The sequence below is a fragment of the Schistocerca americana genome, chromosome 7 (assembly GCF_021461395.2).
Source record: "Schistocerca americana isolate TAMUIC-IGC-003095 chromosome 7, iqSchAmer2.1, whole genome shotgun sequence".
In the NCBI taxonomy this organism is placed as follows: domain Eukaryota; kingdom Metazoa; phylum Arthropoda; class Insecta; order Orthoptera; family Acrididae; genus Schistocerca; species Schistocerca americana.
The window spans coordinates 426,567,319-426,584,645 of record NC_060125.1 but is presented as its reverse complement, the minus strand read 5'-3'; the positions used below and the strand labels follow the sequence as shown (position 1 = coordinate 426,584,645).

The 17,327-nt window shown below is 38.0% G+C and overlaps 1 protein-coding gene across 2 annotated transcripts in view; it reads right to left on the bottom strand.

The window, feature by feature from the left end:
- Positions 1-17,327, bottom strand: part of LOC124622239 (protein AF-9) — a 108,889-nt gene that overhangs the window by 61,852 nt on the left and 29,710 nt on the right. The gene's annotated exons all lie outside the window — the stretch shown is intronic.

Here is a 17,327-nt window from a genome sequence, read left to right as displayed (position 1 = left end):
AGAGGGTAAGGAGTCATTCCAGTCCCGGGAACGGAAAGACTTACCTTAGGGGGAAAAAGGGACAGGCATACACTCGCACACACACACACATATCCATCGGCACATATACCACGATATATCTCCTATCAACATACCAACGCTTTCGACTCGCACACACACACACACACACACACACACACACACACACATATCCATCGGCACATATACCACGATATATCTCCTATCAACATACCAACGCTTTCGTTTGGTAAGTTACAGCATCTTTGTTTTTATTTTGCACGTGTGTGTGTGTGTGTGTGTGTTGTCTACTTTAGAAGAACCTCAAAATTCACTTGTTTAGCAATCTTTTTATCACGCCTGTCTGCGACTCAAAATCTCCAACATATGATGAGTAGCATCCAATCCTTTTTGTAATATTGTCAATGTTAGAGTTAGTAAGAGCTGATATTTTTCAAGTTATCAAGATAAGTGTTCTTATGTATTTTTAAAATAATTAAAAAAATACCATTAAATTGTCTTGATCACAAAAAATACATTATTTTCCAATTCACTACTAGTTTCGGTTCCCAACAACTATCTTCGTATACATAAAAGTAATGCGAAACAGAAAACTGCCTTATGTTAAACTGACTTTAACAATCTTCAAGAAATTATTTCAAAGTAATGAAAAGTTAACAGTAATAAGATATCACTTATGGTAACAACCCTCTACGGAAACCGTAGGGTAGAATGCTGGTATCTGGTAGTATAACTTGCCACGATGTGAATAAATGCAAAATACCTATCACATCAATGTGAACAATGAAAAATTTTAAGACTTTGTTGGAATATAAATAGTAAAAACATACCATGCTCACTAATGAGCCAGATTTCAATACACTGTTAGTTATACCAACAAAGTTACAAAGTCCAATACTGAACCTATGAGGAAAGCAAAGCATATTCCTTCATCAGAAATAAGGGCAACAGACCAGCTTAAAAAGATTACTTAATTTAAAAACAGACGGATACGTGAAATGTAAAATATAAGAAAACATACCATGCTTGCTGAGAAATGTATCAGAGTACAAAGCATACACATACCCATTTCTACTTGTAAATATTGAAAATGTTAAATACAAAAGTACAAAAACTTGATCAAGTCTATTACCATTTGAAATCATTAGAACACTAAATTCTGTTTGTGCTTGTGACACCGTTAAAAAATTGGCAAAAATTACACTCAGACATACTTCTTAATAAGCACAGTATGTTTCTTTATATTTTACATTTCTCGTGTTCATTTGTTTTTAAATTAATTTATGCTTTTAATTTGTTCTAGTGCCTTCATTTTTAAGAAAAGATTATGTTCCGTTTTCCTCAAAGATTCACAATTACACTCTGCAGCTTCAGATATAGCCAACAGTTTTTAATCCGGCTTATCAGTGAGTATGATATGTTTTTATTATTTCTTTTTGCTTTTTTCTACAATATAATGAAATTGTTTATTATTCATATTGACCTGATACGTATTTTCCATTTATTTTTATATTGCTGAGATATTTTATTAGATGATGCCGTTCGGACCTACAATGTGGGCAGACAGACTTGACCACGGGTGATACGTTACAGCATTTAATGTTCATTACTCCAAAATAATGTATGTTTTTGAAGATTGTTGAAGTCAGTTTAACCTAGGACAATTTTCTGTTTCTTGTTACTCTCAATGATCTGAACATTGTTGTTTAGCAACCAAAACTAACAGTCAAATGTAAAGTAATGTGTTTTCTACGATGAAGAGAGTTAACATTTTTTATAATTTTTTTAAAAAGTTTTAGAAAATCCTTATCAGTTGCACCAAGAGCCTCTGCATGATGTAAAAACATGAGTGCAGTGCACAGTCATAGCAAGACAAATAATTAGACAGGTTTTTTCCATCAAACCATACCTGCTGAAAGGTATGTAAACAATATACTGCAACCATATTTCAAGGAACTAACAGCTAACGAAAAGACCTGGATTTATTCCATGCACACCAATGTGTCTATGACAGTATTACGGAGTGTTTTTGCTGATAGCACAGCTGTGAGAGCTGATACTAATTACACACCACTCTGAAGTGCTACATGGCGCAATGATTTTCTCAGCTTTCTTTCCAAGGCAACTTCAAACTTATCAAGTTCATTCTGGCAAACTGTCTGAAGAACAGGGTTGAGCATCACGTGGTAACTGCAGCTTGCCTACAGGGCATTGGTTCCCATACAACACTAGAGACAGCAGGTACAAAACACCCTGAATTCAAATGTCTGTTAACCAAGAGAGAAATTTTTAAATTAGTACTATCCTATTAAGAATTTTTTCTCTTTTCTTTTACCAAGTTCAACTTAAACTATCACTTCCCCATTTTAATTTCTGTGATACATTAAATTCCAATGTTCCCATTTTCTTAAGCAAAAATGTCTATGTTGTTGTTGTGGTCTTCAGTCCTGAGACTGGTTTGATGCAGCTATCCATGCTACTCTATCCAGCGCAAGCCTCTTCATTTCCCAGTACCTGCTGCAGCCTACATCCTTCTGAATCTGCTTAGTGTATTCATCTCTTGGTCTCCCTCTACAATTTTTACCCTCCATGCTGCCCTCCAGTACTAAATTGCTGATCCCTTGATGCCTCAAAACATGTCCTACCAACCGATCCCTTCTTCTGGTCAAGTTGTGCCAAAAACTCCTCTTCTCCCCAATTCTATTCAATACCTCCTCATTAGTTATGTGATCTACCCATCTAATCTTTAGCATTCTTCTGTAGCACCACATTTCGAAAGCTTCTATTCTCTTCTTGTCTACACTATTTATCGTCCATGTTTCACATCCATACATGGCTACACTCCATACAAATACTTTCAGAAACGACTTCCTGACACTTAAATCGATATTCGATGTTAACAAATTTCTCTTCTTCAGAAACGCTTTCCTTGCGATTGCCAGTCTACATTTTATATCTTCTCTACTTCGACCATCATCAGTTATTTTGCTCCCCAAATAGCAAAACTCCTTTAGTACTTTAAGTGTCTCATTTCCTAATCTAATTCCCTCAGCATCACCCGACTTAATTTGACTACGTTCCATTATCCTCATTTTGCTTTTGTTGATGTTCATCTTATACCCTCCTTTCAAGACATTGTCCATTCTGTTCAACTGCTCTTCCAAGTCCTTTGCTGTCTCTGACAGAATCACAATGTCATTGGCGAACCTCAAAAGTTTTTATTTCTTCTCCATGGATTTTAATACTTACTCTGAACTTTTCTTTCGTTTCCTTTACTGCTTGCTCAATATACAGATTGAATAGCATTGGGGAGAGGCTACAACCCTGTCTCACTCCCTTCCTAACCACTGCTTCCCTTTCATGTCCCTCGACTCTTATAACTGCCATCTGGTTTCTGTACAAATTGTAAATAGACTTTTGCTCCATGTATTTTACTCCTGCCACCTTCAGAACTTGAAAGAGAGTATTCCAGTCAACATTGTCAAAAGCTTTCTCTAAGTCTACAAATGCTAGAAACGTAGGTTTGCCTTTCCTTAATCTTTCTTCTAAGATAAGTCGTAGGGTCAGTACTGCCTCACGTGTTAGAACATTTCTACGGAATCCAAACTGATCTTCCCCGAGGTTGGCTTCTATCAGTTTTTCCATTCGTCTGTAAGGAATTCACGTTAGTATTCTGCAGCTGTGATTTATTAAACTGATAGTTCGGTAATTTTCGTATCTGTCAACACATGCTTTCTTTGGGAGATTTAAAAGCGAAAATTTAAACATTGTTACAAATAAATAACACTTATGTACAATAACAACTGCTGAATGAAGTGGCAGGGGGAGAGTTGCAAGTCGATTTCTCTACTATAGCTGTGAATACTAAATAAATAACAAAAGATGCTCAAGATGAAGTGTGCATCAATTGCAGGGCACAACCACTGCATTATACAGCAGCAGGAACGTGAAGCAACCTCAGTATGCCATTTTAAAAATAGCAATCAGGAATTTCATTACTAAAACTTGACTTTTGTAGGTCTTTGGAACAGAATGAGTTAAGAGAACCATTCACTATACATAAGAAGGAGTCAAAAACTGTTGAACTTACATTCTTTTTCAGAGAATAACAAAGCACAGGAGGGAATGAGATACTGCACATGAGTGTGCAAAGTGCATGTCATGCTATTAGAGGGGGTAGGAGCAGGCTGAGTACAATGCTCAACTCCTTCTTCCAGAAAAACAGATTGTTTTGTCTGTCAAGGTTGTTTTAATTTTCTTATTGAAATTAGTGATTTTCGTTCACCCAAAACATTCTCAGATTAATAGATAAAAATACAATAACTGATGAACATATACTCTACGATATGCAACACTGATATTATTCCAACTGTGCCAATCGAATTACATATTTTTGTGACTTTTTATAACGTTTTTATTCCTAACAAACCACACACTGTAATAAAGATTTCCCAAGAACAGAATTATCAACAAAGAAAAAATATGATCTATTAATTTTATAAATTTAGTTTTTATTCATATGTGGCACAAGTACCAGGTGCCACCTGCTGGTAGTTGACTTGTGTGCTATAAGTACAATGTAGATTTTATGTATGTATTTGAGTGGTGTCTTTTCTTTCAGATATGTCTGACAGAACAGACACCACTTATGATGATGTGTCTGGTGCATATATTTATATGAAATAGAGGACAGGGAAAGAAAGGGAAAGGGTGGGTAGGAATTCATGATTTCCAGCCACACGGAGCATTGTGGTGAAAGTTAAAAACTTGTGCTGGCTTTGAGTCCTGGTCTGGCACAAATTTTAAACTTAAGGCATTGCATTACAACAATATCCTGTGCGGCTGAAAGTCAAGTATTCCCACCCATCATTTTTTTCCCCAGCCTCTATTTCGTATAAATGTAGATTCTACAAGGCCACTATTTCATCCTATGAGGTAGCATGTAAATTTTTGCTGATATAAGACCTAGAAAGAAAGAAATGCCTCCTACTTTTTTCACCTTTCATTTATTTGGTAATGCACTTATCAAGAATTTTGCACACTTCCATAAACCACCTTCTGCAGCCCACTCCAGTAACAACATTCTACATCAATAGATGGTAGCATTGTATAAGATTAGAAAATGGCTCACACTGATGTATGTAGAGTCTGCATTGGATATGGTGGTAGATGTGCAGTAACCAATTTTTGTCGGAAGCACTTGATGAGTTCATTCGTTTGTTTAGAAGGGGAGGCCAACATCATTTGACTGCTTTCAACTGGTCAGCAACAACAGAATTGACATGCATGACCTATATCTTTCATGAACAATTTTACAGAAACTATAACGTAAAAAAATTCATTATTGCATTACTAGTATCTTTATAGCGCAGCTCCACAATGGCGCACCCATCATTTCATTAATGGTCATAGTTCTCATGATATTTTTCAATTTAAGTAAGACACTGTGCGAAATTCAAAAAAGTTTGCAATGAAACACAGGGGTTGCTATAATTTTGCATGTAGTGTATATTACATAAAACATTGCTGTGCATGAAATTTATATAACATCTTGAATTTTTCTTTAGACTTGGATGGAGGTCACTGTCACCAAACTTGAGAAAACCAATCTGATGTAGCACACTCATTTCTGATTGCGTGGGCCTGTGATAAAACTAGAATGAAATATCCACAACATCCCTCATATTTAATAAACTATTTGAGATATCAAAATAGGATTTTGGCAAACAACAGCATGGAAACAGGAGAGTATTTTGCCATTGGATTATATGCAAAACTTCATTATCGACTGTGTTAATCAAACTAACTACAGACTTTTTTGATGAACAAATATAATTTTTACAGGCCATAACTGGTGAAACAAGAAATGTAGTGAGATTTGGAACAGCATAAGTGAGGACATTACAAGTTTATTTTATTTATTTATTTATTTTTTAAACCAAGGATGTGCTTTTTCATAAGCTATTTTCCTTACTAGTCCTGAGTTTCTCACTTATCACAACTGCATCTGCACAGCATGTTAGTGAGGTGTTGTTGTTGTTGTGGTCTTCAGTCCAGAGACTGGTTTGATGTAGCCCTCCATGCTACTCTATCCTGTGCAAGCCTCTTCATGTCTGAGTAATTACTGCAACCTACATCCTTTTGAATCTGCTTAGTGTATTCATCTCTTGGTCTTCCTTTATGAGTTTTACCCTCCAAGCTTCCCTACAATACTAAATTGGTGATCCCTTGCTGCCTCAGAATGACTCCTACCAACTGATCCCTCCTTCTAGACAAGTTGTGCCACAAATTCCTCTTCTCCCCCGCATTCTACTCAGTATCTCCTCATTAGTTACATGATCTACCCATCTAATCTTCAACATTCTTCTGTAGCACCATATATGGAAAGCTTCTATTCAGTTCTTGGCTAAATCATGTGTTGTCCATGTTTCACTTCCATACATGGCTACACTCCATAAAAATACTTTCAGAAAAGACTTCCTGACACTTAAATCTATACTCGGTGTTAACAAATTTCTCTTCTTCAAAAACGCTTTCCTTGCCATAGCCAGTCTACATTTTATATCCTCTCTACTTCGAACATAATCAGTAATTTTGTTCCCCAAATAGCAAAACTCATCTACTACTTCATGTGTCACATTTCCTAATCTAATTCTCTCAGCATCACCAGATTTCATTCAACTACATTCCATTATCCTTGTTTTGCTTTTGTTGATGTTCATTTTATATCCTCCTTTCACTGACTGAATTACAATGTCACTGGAAAACCTCAAAGTTTTTATTTCTTCTTCGTGGATTTTAATTCCTACTCCCAATTTTTCTTTTGTTTCCTTTACTACTTGCTCAAAATATAGATTGAATAACATTGGGGATAGGCTACAACCCTGTCTCACTCCTTTATCAATCACTGCTTCCCTTTCTTGCCCCTCGACTGTTGTAACTGCCATCTGGTTCCTGTACAAATTGTAAACAGCCTTTCACTCCCTGTACTTTGCACCTACCACCTTTAGAATTTGAAAGAGAGTATTCCAGTCAACATTGTCAAAAGCTTTACCTAAGTCTACAAATGCTAGAAACATATGTTTGCCCTTTCTTAACGTATCTTCTAAGATAAGTCGTAGGGTCAGTGTTGCCTTGCGTGTTTCGTCATTTCTACAGAATCCAAACTGCTGTTTCCCGAGGTCTGCTTCTACCAGTTTTTCCATTCATTTGTAAAGAATTCGTGTTAGTATTTTGCAACCATGACTTATTAAACAGATGATATGATATCTGTACAATGTTTGGTTCTTGTGCAATAAATAACTGAAAGTGTTCTTGGACTCTATGTACACCCTGTACAATCTATCTGAAACTTTACAGTGTCTCCAGGCCTCCTCGACATATACAACATTCTTTCATGATTCTTAAATGAAATGTTAGCTATGATTAAGTTGTGCTCTGTGCAAAATTCTATCAGGTGGCTTCCTCTTTCATTCCTTACCCCCTGTCCATATTCACCTACTACTTTTACTTCTCTTCCTTTTCCTTCTATTGGATTCCAGTCCAACATGGCTATTAAATTTTCATTTCCCTTAACTATCTTAATAATTTCTTTTATTGCATCATACATTTCTTCAATCTCTTCAGAATCTGCGGAGCTAGTTGGCATATATATTTGTACTACTGTGGTAGGCATGGGCTTTTTGTCTATCTAGGCTACAGTAATGCATTCAGTATGCTGTTTGTAGTAGCTTATCCACTTTCCTATTTCTTTTAATTCATTATAAACCTACTCCTTCATTTACCCATATTTGATTTTGTATTTATAGCCCTGTATTCAACTGACCAGAAATCTTGTTCCTCCTTCCACCGAACTTCACTAATTCCCATAATATCTAATTTTAACCTATCCATTTCCCTTTTTAAATTTTCTAATGTACCTGTCTGGTTAAGGGATCTGACACTCCGCACTGCGATCCTTAGAAATCCAATTTTGTTTCTCCTATAACGATGACCTCCTGAGTAGTCCCTGCCCAAAGATCCGAATGGGGGACTATTTTACCTCCGCAATATTTTAGCCAAGACACTATCATCATTTAACCACACTGTAAAGCTGTGTGCTCTCGGGGAAAATTATAGCTTTAGTTTCTCCTTGCTTTCAGTCGTTCACAGTACCAGCACAGAAAGGCCGCTTTGGTTGATGTTACAAGGCCAGATCAGTCAATCAGACTATTGCCCCTACAACTACTGAAAAGGTTCCTGCCCCTCTTCAGGAACCACATTTTGTCTGGCCTCTCAACAGATGCCCCTCTATTGTGGTTGCACCTACGGTATGGCTATATGTGTTGCTGAGGCACGCAAGCCTCCCAACCAATGGCAAGATCCATGGTCTGTGGGGAGGTGACATTGTATAAATTCCACTGTGTTTTGGCAAAACGCTTCTCTGAAAGTTACAAATGTTAACAAGTCAGGTGAAAATAACTCGTTGTTTTTGTTGCACTTTCAGCGGTTTCTTTTTAGATACTAACCAAAACAGATACGACAGTAGATCTTTTTTCAATGGTCAACATGCAAGTGTGGGCATGGAGGGGCTCCACTTAATATTTACAAAAGGGCTTCAGTTTAGCAGTTTAGAATGGCACTCCCCTTCCAGCACTTGGCATTTTCCCTACAGCACCTGCCCGTAACTGCCACCACTACCACTTTCCCTATACGTGCCCTGCCGACTGCACATCTACCAGGCATGTTATTCTGTGTGTACTATATAAGACAGCATTTTATGACTGAATTCCATACTGCAGAAGATGAACTGCCCCATCACATTCAAGAAAGGCTGAAGAAGGTGCATGGAAATGCTACCGTGGACATCAGCAGCATTAGACAGTCAGTTCATCACTGTAGAAAAGCTGAAGAATGAACACATTTGGCTGATGCAACATAGAGTGGCTGACAAGTGACAGCAGTGCAACAGGATACACAATATACTACCCACTACATGAAAAACCTCAAGCACTTGAAAGCATGTCTTCATAGCTTTCACCCACCAAAAATTATGGAAAATGTTCTTCTTTTGCCTGACAATGCAAGACCCCACACCATTCTCATTACACCACTAGCATATTGAAAAAACTGGCTGGGAAGTCTTGCCCTGACCTAGCAACAACAGACTTTCATCTGTTCATCCCAATCCAAGATGTTCATTGGGGGTATCACTCTGAAGATTTAGAGACCTCGAAAAGTTTTGTGCACCAGTGGCTGAGGAGTAGGACTAATGACACTTACTGCACAGTTATACAAGCCCTTGTTTCAAAGTGGAAAAAAGTGCTGACAGATATGGTGACAAATTAATTGTGAACTTTGGAGTGGTTATCTTATGTGTATGGGATTTTCTCTCCTTGTAAAACATAAACAAAAAAACTGGAGACATTACTTTCTGACTGACCCTCGTAATTTGGATAGGTTACTCTGGTAACCGATGCAATCATACACATTCTGGTACATTTGATTTTAGATCTGATATAATAGCAGTGTTGCATATCATACAGTATATTATGGTTACTCATTTAATTTTTATCAATAGACAAAATGTACCACATTCAATATGCATTCACAAGGGAGCATTGTAGAGAGTTTTGTATCTTTGCATAGTCTCCTATATGGGGGACATAGTAATAGGCATCCTGGGGTGGAGAAGCAATTGAGAGTTGGAAACAAACAAGTTGTCAGGTCCCAATGGAGTCCAATCTGTTTTACACATAGTACCTTTTGGCGTTAACTCCTTACTTAGCTTGCATTCATTAAGAATCTCTTGTCAACCACTAAGTCCCAAGTGACTGGAAAAAGTGTAGGTGACTCCTGTATATAAGAAGGGTAAAATAATGGATGTATAAAATTATAGCCCAATGTCCCTAACATTGGTTTGATATACAATTCTTGAGCACATTTAAAGTTCAAATATAATAAATTCCCTTGAGAAAGAGAAACTTCTCTCTGTAAATCAGCACAGCTTAAGAAAGCATGCTTATGTGAAACTTAGCTTGACTTTTCCTCGTACAGTAGCCTGAAAACCATGGATAAAGGCCAACAGCAGATCCCATATTCCTCGATTGCCAGAAAGCATTGACACATGCAATAGTGCTGACTGTTAACGAACATCCAACCATATGGAATATGTTCTCAGATATATGAATAGCTTGAAGAGTTCTTAGGTAAGTATGTTGTCCTGGACAGTGACAAGAACATCAACAGGAATGCCCCAGGGAACTATGATAGGACCACTCATGTTTTTTATGTACATAAATATTTGAGGAATAAGGTGAACAGGAATCTGTAAAGATTGTTGATGATACTGGAGTGTGCGAGAAAGTGTTGTTGAGCGACTGCACGAAGATGATATAGATAGAATTTATATTTGGTGAGGTGACTTGCAGCTTGCTTTACACGTAGAAAAATCTTATTCAGTCTGATTGAATAGGAATACAATATTCGTGGTGTGCTGCTTGACGCACTCACATCAGTTAAATAACAATGCATAAAGTTGTAAAATGATATGAAATCAAATGAGCATGTGAGACTGACAAAATGGAAAGCAAATAGTTGACTTGGGTTTATTGGGAGAAATCTAGGAAAGTGTAGGTCATCTATTAAGGGGACAGCATTTAGAAAACTAGTATTACTTATTTCTGAGCACTCCACAAATGTTTGGGATCCAAACCAGGTCACATTAAAGGAAAACACTGAAGCAACTCAGAGGATACTGCTAGATTTGTTACAGGTAAAACCGTTCAACATGTGAGTATCATGAAGACGCTTTTTTAACTTCCTTAAACCGAATCCTTCGAAAACTTAAATAAGCGCTTTCCACCTTCAATCTTGGCAAGCAAAGTGAAAGCTCAGTCTTTTCTGGAATAATATCACACTGGAACACACAGATAAACCAACCTATCTGGATGTGATGTTGGATAGATCCCTGACATATAAACCCCACTGTGAAAAGATCCATCAGAATGTGGCCTTAAGAAACAATATTTTGGGGGAAGTCGTCACAGCAAATAGGGAGCAAAACCTATTATCCTGAGAACAACCTCCCAAGCACTATGTTCTCTACAGTTGAATACACCTGTCCGGTATGGCGACGAGATCCACCCACGCGAAGAAGGTCGACATGAGCCTTAATGAAACATGTCAAATCACAACAGTGTGTATGAAACCCAAGGCCCTAGCAAAGCTTTACAGATTTGCTAGTCCTGCGAGTCCCAGCTCTTGAAGAACATCTCAGGAATTCAGAGAGAGGCCCAGACAAACCACCAATCATCAACATCCTCTCTCTGGCACAGAATATGAGCCTGGGCGACTGAGATCCCAAAAAAGGTTCTAAAACAAGGTCAATGAAGAACAACCACCTGACTATCCACCAGCACTGGTAGTGACTGGAAGTTTCACACAAACTGGAAAACTTGTAGGACCCTGAACCGCGTATGAACAGGAGTGGCCCCAGTGAAAACAAACATTACCAATTGGACCCATGATAACATGGATGACACCAGCAGAGGTGGCTGAGTGGTTCTAGCCGCTACAGTCTGGAAGCGGGCGGCCACTACGGTCGCAGGTTCGAATCCTGCCTCGGACATGGACGTGTGTGATGTCCCTAGGTTAGTTAGGTTTAAGTAGTTCTAAGTTCTAGGCGACTGATGACCTCAGAAGTTAAGTCCCATAGTGCTCAGAGCCATTTGAACCATAACACGGATGACGCTAAGTGAGACTGTGGTGCTGTGCAAGACATGGAACACCTCCTGGCCTGTTAAAACTGTCCCTACAGAAGCAACCTCATTGATTTGTGGCTAGACAAGAAAGGAACTCTGGACACGACTCAATACTGGACTACTGAGAAATCAGCATTTGCGGATAATTGCAGAATGACTCTACTGCTGCCAACATACATAAGGACCACAAAGACAAGAGAAGAGAAATTAGGGATCATATAGAGAGATACAGAAGTCATTTTTCCCTCAGTCCATTTACGTATAGAATGGGAAAGAGAATAACCTGAAATAGTAAAAGACACCCTCCGCCATGCACTGTATTGTGACTTTCGGATTACAAACTGAGACATAGATGTAGGCTTGAGGATGGTTCAGGTGCAGTGAAACTGGTCATATTGAGAAGGAAATAAAAGCAATTGAGACAGACAACAAAATCTGTTTTACAACATGAATATGAAATTAGGTGAGAAGAGAGTGACATAAGGTTTTATCCCATCCCTGATGTTATTTGACTGTACAATGAGCAAGCAGTAAAGGAAACAAATGAGAAATTTGGAAAAGGAATTAAAAATCAGGAAGAATAAATAAAACCTTCAAGACTTGTCAATGACACTGTAATTTTGTCAATGATGGTAAAGGACTTGGAAGATCAGTTGAATCGAATTGATAATTTATTAAAAAAGGAGATTACAAGATGAACATCAACAAAAATAAAACAAGGGTAAGGCAATGTAGTCAAATTACATGAGTTAATGCTGATTAGGTACGGAGACACTACGAGTAATCCAGGCAGCAAAATAACTGATGATGGCTGAAATAGAGAGGATGTGAAATGCAGGCTGGCAATAATAAGGAAAGCATTTCTGGGTAAGGGTAAGCTGGTAATACCAAATAAAAATGTAAATGCTTAGGAGTATTATCTGTAGGAATTTGCTGGGGCAAGCCTTGTTCAGAAGTGGAATAAGAACAATAAACAGTACAGACAAGAGAATAGAAGCTTTCAAAATGTGGTACCACAAAAGAATGCTGAGGATTAGATGGACTGATCGGAACTATGAGAAGGTACTGAATCAAACTGGGAAGAAAAGAAATTTATAGCACACTTGACTAAAAGAAAGGATTGGTTGTTAACAGAGCACATCCTGAGACTCAAGGAATTGTCGATTTGGTACTGGAGAGATGTGTTGGAGGTAAAAATTGTACAGGGAGAGGAAGGTTTGAGTTCAATATGCAGGTTTAAGTGAGTGTAAGTGGAAGTAGTTATGCAGAGAAGAGGCTTGTGCTGACAAGCTAGTGTGGAGAGCTATATCAAACTAGTCTTCGGACTAAAGATTATGATGTTGAACATTAAGTTCATTTTTGGAAAAAAAAGTGAGATGAAAATTATTTGGACTTGTAATATATGCCAAGATTAAATGTCTCTTATGCTTTGTTTCACAATCAAATGCCCGAATCCCTGACCAGTGAGCACTCTTCACTCCAGCAAATTTTAGCTGTACAGTCTTGGAACTATACAGGTTATTTTACATAATTTGCAAGCACAGAAGACTTTTAAAGCTATTCTAGCTGACTGTGGTGAAGTGTTATGTTGGTTGGGGTGAGTCGAAAAGAAGATGGGGTTGGATGGATGGATGGATGGCTGACAGTTGGGAGGCAGACCAGCATGCAAATGATATAGGAACAAGGCACCAGTGATATTCCTCTGGCAAAACTAAGAAGATTTGCACAAAATGCACAGAGAGGTAAAGGAATGGACTGGGGGGAAAGACGGAACAGAAGGAGAAGAAGACCACAAGGAAGAGGGTGTGAGTGTAGAATGAGTTAAGTGGGTGCATGGGACAGAGGTGGACATTGGGTATGAGTGTGGGACAGGGGCTAGCAGATACTGAGGCTGAGAGGACTGCAGGATCAAAAGACAAGTTGTAAGGGCAAATCTCATCTACATCATTCAGAGATGCTTTCTCTGGGGGTGAGTGGAAGGGGGGGGAGGAGCAGGGGGAAGGACGGGGAGCTGACAATTCAGATAACATGGGTTAGTTAGCAGCCAGCTTGGTGCTGTGTTCAGTCACTAGGTTGGTAACTCTACTCTACGTCACAGTTTGGCGGTGACCACTCATTGGGGTTGACATGTGGTTGATTATAACACCTGCTTAGAAGGTTGTGCTAAAGTTACAGCATACTTGGAATACAGTCTGACTACTCTCACCCCATCCACCTGTAGAAGGCTCAGTGCAAGACTTGTCCTACTCACCCACCCAAAGCATTATATTACAGTCCTGTCACAAGTATATCATATCAGAAGCAGATGAAGCAGTGTAGGCAGACACACCACAAACTAGCTCTGTTGTAACTCAGAGAGGATATTAGCAAATTGTCAAGCAGATTAGATGGCCACTGTCACACTATGGAGAAGAGCAGAGTTCGCCACCTAGCCTCTTTCAATTATTTCAGTATTTGTCTGGTCTCAGTTGGGACAGATATTTTTTGTTTTTACTAATAACTAGATAAAAAATCAGTAAATCAATTTGCTACAATAATGGCACTGCAGTTTTTTTAAATGAGTAATGTTTATTTCTAAAATTTCCATTCCTTTGAAATATTGGCTTATTATTCAAAATAGGAAAAGCAATCAGTGCTATTTCAATAAAAATTTTGACAGTTAGAAATGAGCAACAAGCACAGGATATAAGAATTTGTACAACTGCTGCTGTGTGGCATGGCCTATTAGACAACACGTGTGCACACCTAGTCTATCATTACTGAGACAATAAGTCATTCATACTTTATAATAAAAATAGTACGTAGCTGATGTGTTACCAGCATCTACATAGTATGCCCTTACCTCCTTTTAGCCTTTGGAAGCTGACAACTTCAAAAAATGTTCTTCAACCTAAGTTTTCATCCTTTAGCACTATCACTAATCCCCAAACAGTGGTACAATTCTCAATCATAACATGATTGAGAATTGTACTGTCGTACTGTTTGTACAAAAATTGTATAAAAATGCTATAACGTTTGCAAAAGTCACCAGTTGGTGACTATATGCAAAAAAAGATAATATATAAATAAATAAATAAAAACAGAGTTACACAAATATTAGAATCAATAAGAGAATACTGGTGATTTTTTTGTAGTTTTCAACCTCTCATAATTTCTCGAGAAAAGCATCAAACGATAGACAAAGTTTTATTTTGTTTACCTATTTTATCTGATATTTTTATTCTACATATGTTGAAATGATAATGCAAGAATCTGTGAGAGTCCTAGAATTTTTCAGTCTTTGTTTGAAGTCAACATTTAATTATTGGAAATAATAGCAATAAAAAATTGAAAATTGGTTATTTCAGAAACCAGTTATTTTGAGCGGTTTCAAAAGTCGGATTAGATTGGATATGAAAAAAATTGTACAATCGAAAACCAGCTGTTTCAGCATTGACTGCCACCCCTAGTTCAATCCATACTTTTCCTACTCTTTAATCTCCTCTAGGCCCTGTCCTACACACACCTCCACTATTGTACCCACCCACATCCCCACTTTACCCAGATTACATTCACATAATCCTCCCCACAGTCTCTCTATTTTTCTGTTCCATTTTCATCTCTCACTTTATTCCTCTACTTCATTTAATGCTACATAAAATTTGCCCTGCCTGTGGCTATCCTATCTGCTTGCTACCATCCTTTCCATCTGTCAGTCTTCCCAGCATCGCTCCCTCCACACATCCTTCCTACCATCACCTAGTCCACCTAACACCCCCCTCCCCGCTTCCTGCCATTGTCAAGCTGTAGCACTAGTAGAATGTGTGTGTGTGTGTGTGTGTGTGTGTGTGTGTGTGTTTTACACTAGGGAACTCTGATGGAGGGCATCATTTAAAAGCTTAGCAACTTTTCCAGTCTTGTTTCCATAGTTACTGACTACTCAAAACCCAACACCTCAGGCAGTAATTACTTTTATTACTTCCAGTACTTATATTCCATCCATGACTTGCCAGTATCATAAAAAACAGCAACTATTATGTAAAAATAAATAAGAACTATATTATTCACAATCTGCACTACATCTACTCATGTAAATTGGATGCCTGATAATATTATGTGACACTGTTCATTCACAGTTTTTCCCCACAGTAGTGATTGGGGAGAATTCTTTGGAGAACACAACCACTGGTGTTGTGTACACACATAAAGCAGCTTCAAGCTTCAAAAATGTTTCAATATGTAGATTTGCATTAGACAACTGAAACCATGTGAATTTTAAAATTTTCCTGGCGAATTGTCTGTTCAAACAAATTTCGGGCCTGCAGCTGGTCGTCGTTCAATTCCTCACACGATATTTCAACTGGGCACCTGCCAGTCATCTTCAGGTGAGCCATCGCAGACTGGTGAAAACGTCCTCTGTTCCGCAACGCAGAGGGCGACTGAGTGCCGCTATTCCACCAGCAAGGGCACTGCCGGCGGGCAGTGTGGTTCATCTATCAAGTTTTCGACGCATGCACAGAATAGTTATAGTGCGCTATATATTGTGGAACAGAGGACGTTTTCGCCAGTCTGCGACGACTCACCTGAAGATGAACTGGCAGGTGCCCAGTTGAAATATTGTGCGAGGAATTGAACGACGACCGGCTGCAACCCCGAAATTTGTTTGAACAACTGCAAGCATTTTTATCTGTGCTGATACCTATATGAAACATGTTAAGCTGTTCCATGTACTGTATTTTAATAATTCTATTTTTTAGTATTTTCTCATGATATTTCTGCCATGTTCTACACCAGTTTTTAAATATTGTGTATGGATGATGAGGCCAGGCATTCTGTTTCTGATGATGTACAAAGGTAACACTATAATACACACAAAGATATTACCTGCAGCTGCTGAGTATGTCAGCAGTCACAAAGCCAAGTTAGTGAATACAAACGACAAACCGTCAAAAAAACTATATTACACGTAACAAAAATATGTACAGTAAACCCTGTATGTTACACTTCTATGATTATAAATATCAAAGATGCAGTATATACAACTGTACAGATGATAATCATCAGTACAATTACATATGAGTTCATATTCATCTGCTGCTATACTTCCTCTTGCTCTACTCCTCCAAATTGATACAGCACTAAAAACTGCTCAAAAAAGAGAAAGTAATGTGACAATAATGTAAAAGGCATCAGCAAAATTCTGAAATTTGAGCATACTGTCATAGAGCACCTTCTCTAATAGTTCTGTGGTTGTGGTAAGGAAATATAAGGGATGCAGAAAAATAGTGCAGCATACTGAAATGATAAAAAATAAGAAAATATTGGTATGGGTAACCCTTTAGTCATCGTATCATATTTAAATTTTGAAATTTGAGAAATACTCTTGGAATGTTGTTCTTCATATAATGTGTACAATAAAACTCAAATACAAGCCCCTACAATGGAAGGGGTTAATAGAGAACTCAAAATGTCATAAAACATCACAAATCAACTTCAAATCAAGATTGATATGTGCACAAAGAAACAGTTAATGCTACCAGGAAGGGCGTAAAACATGACGACATGACACAGAGGTTTAATTGGAACTGG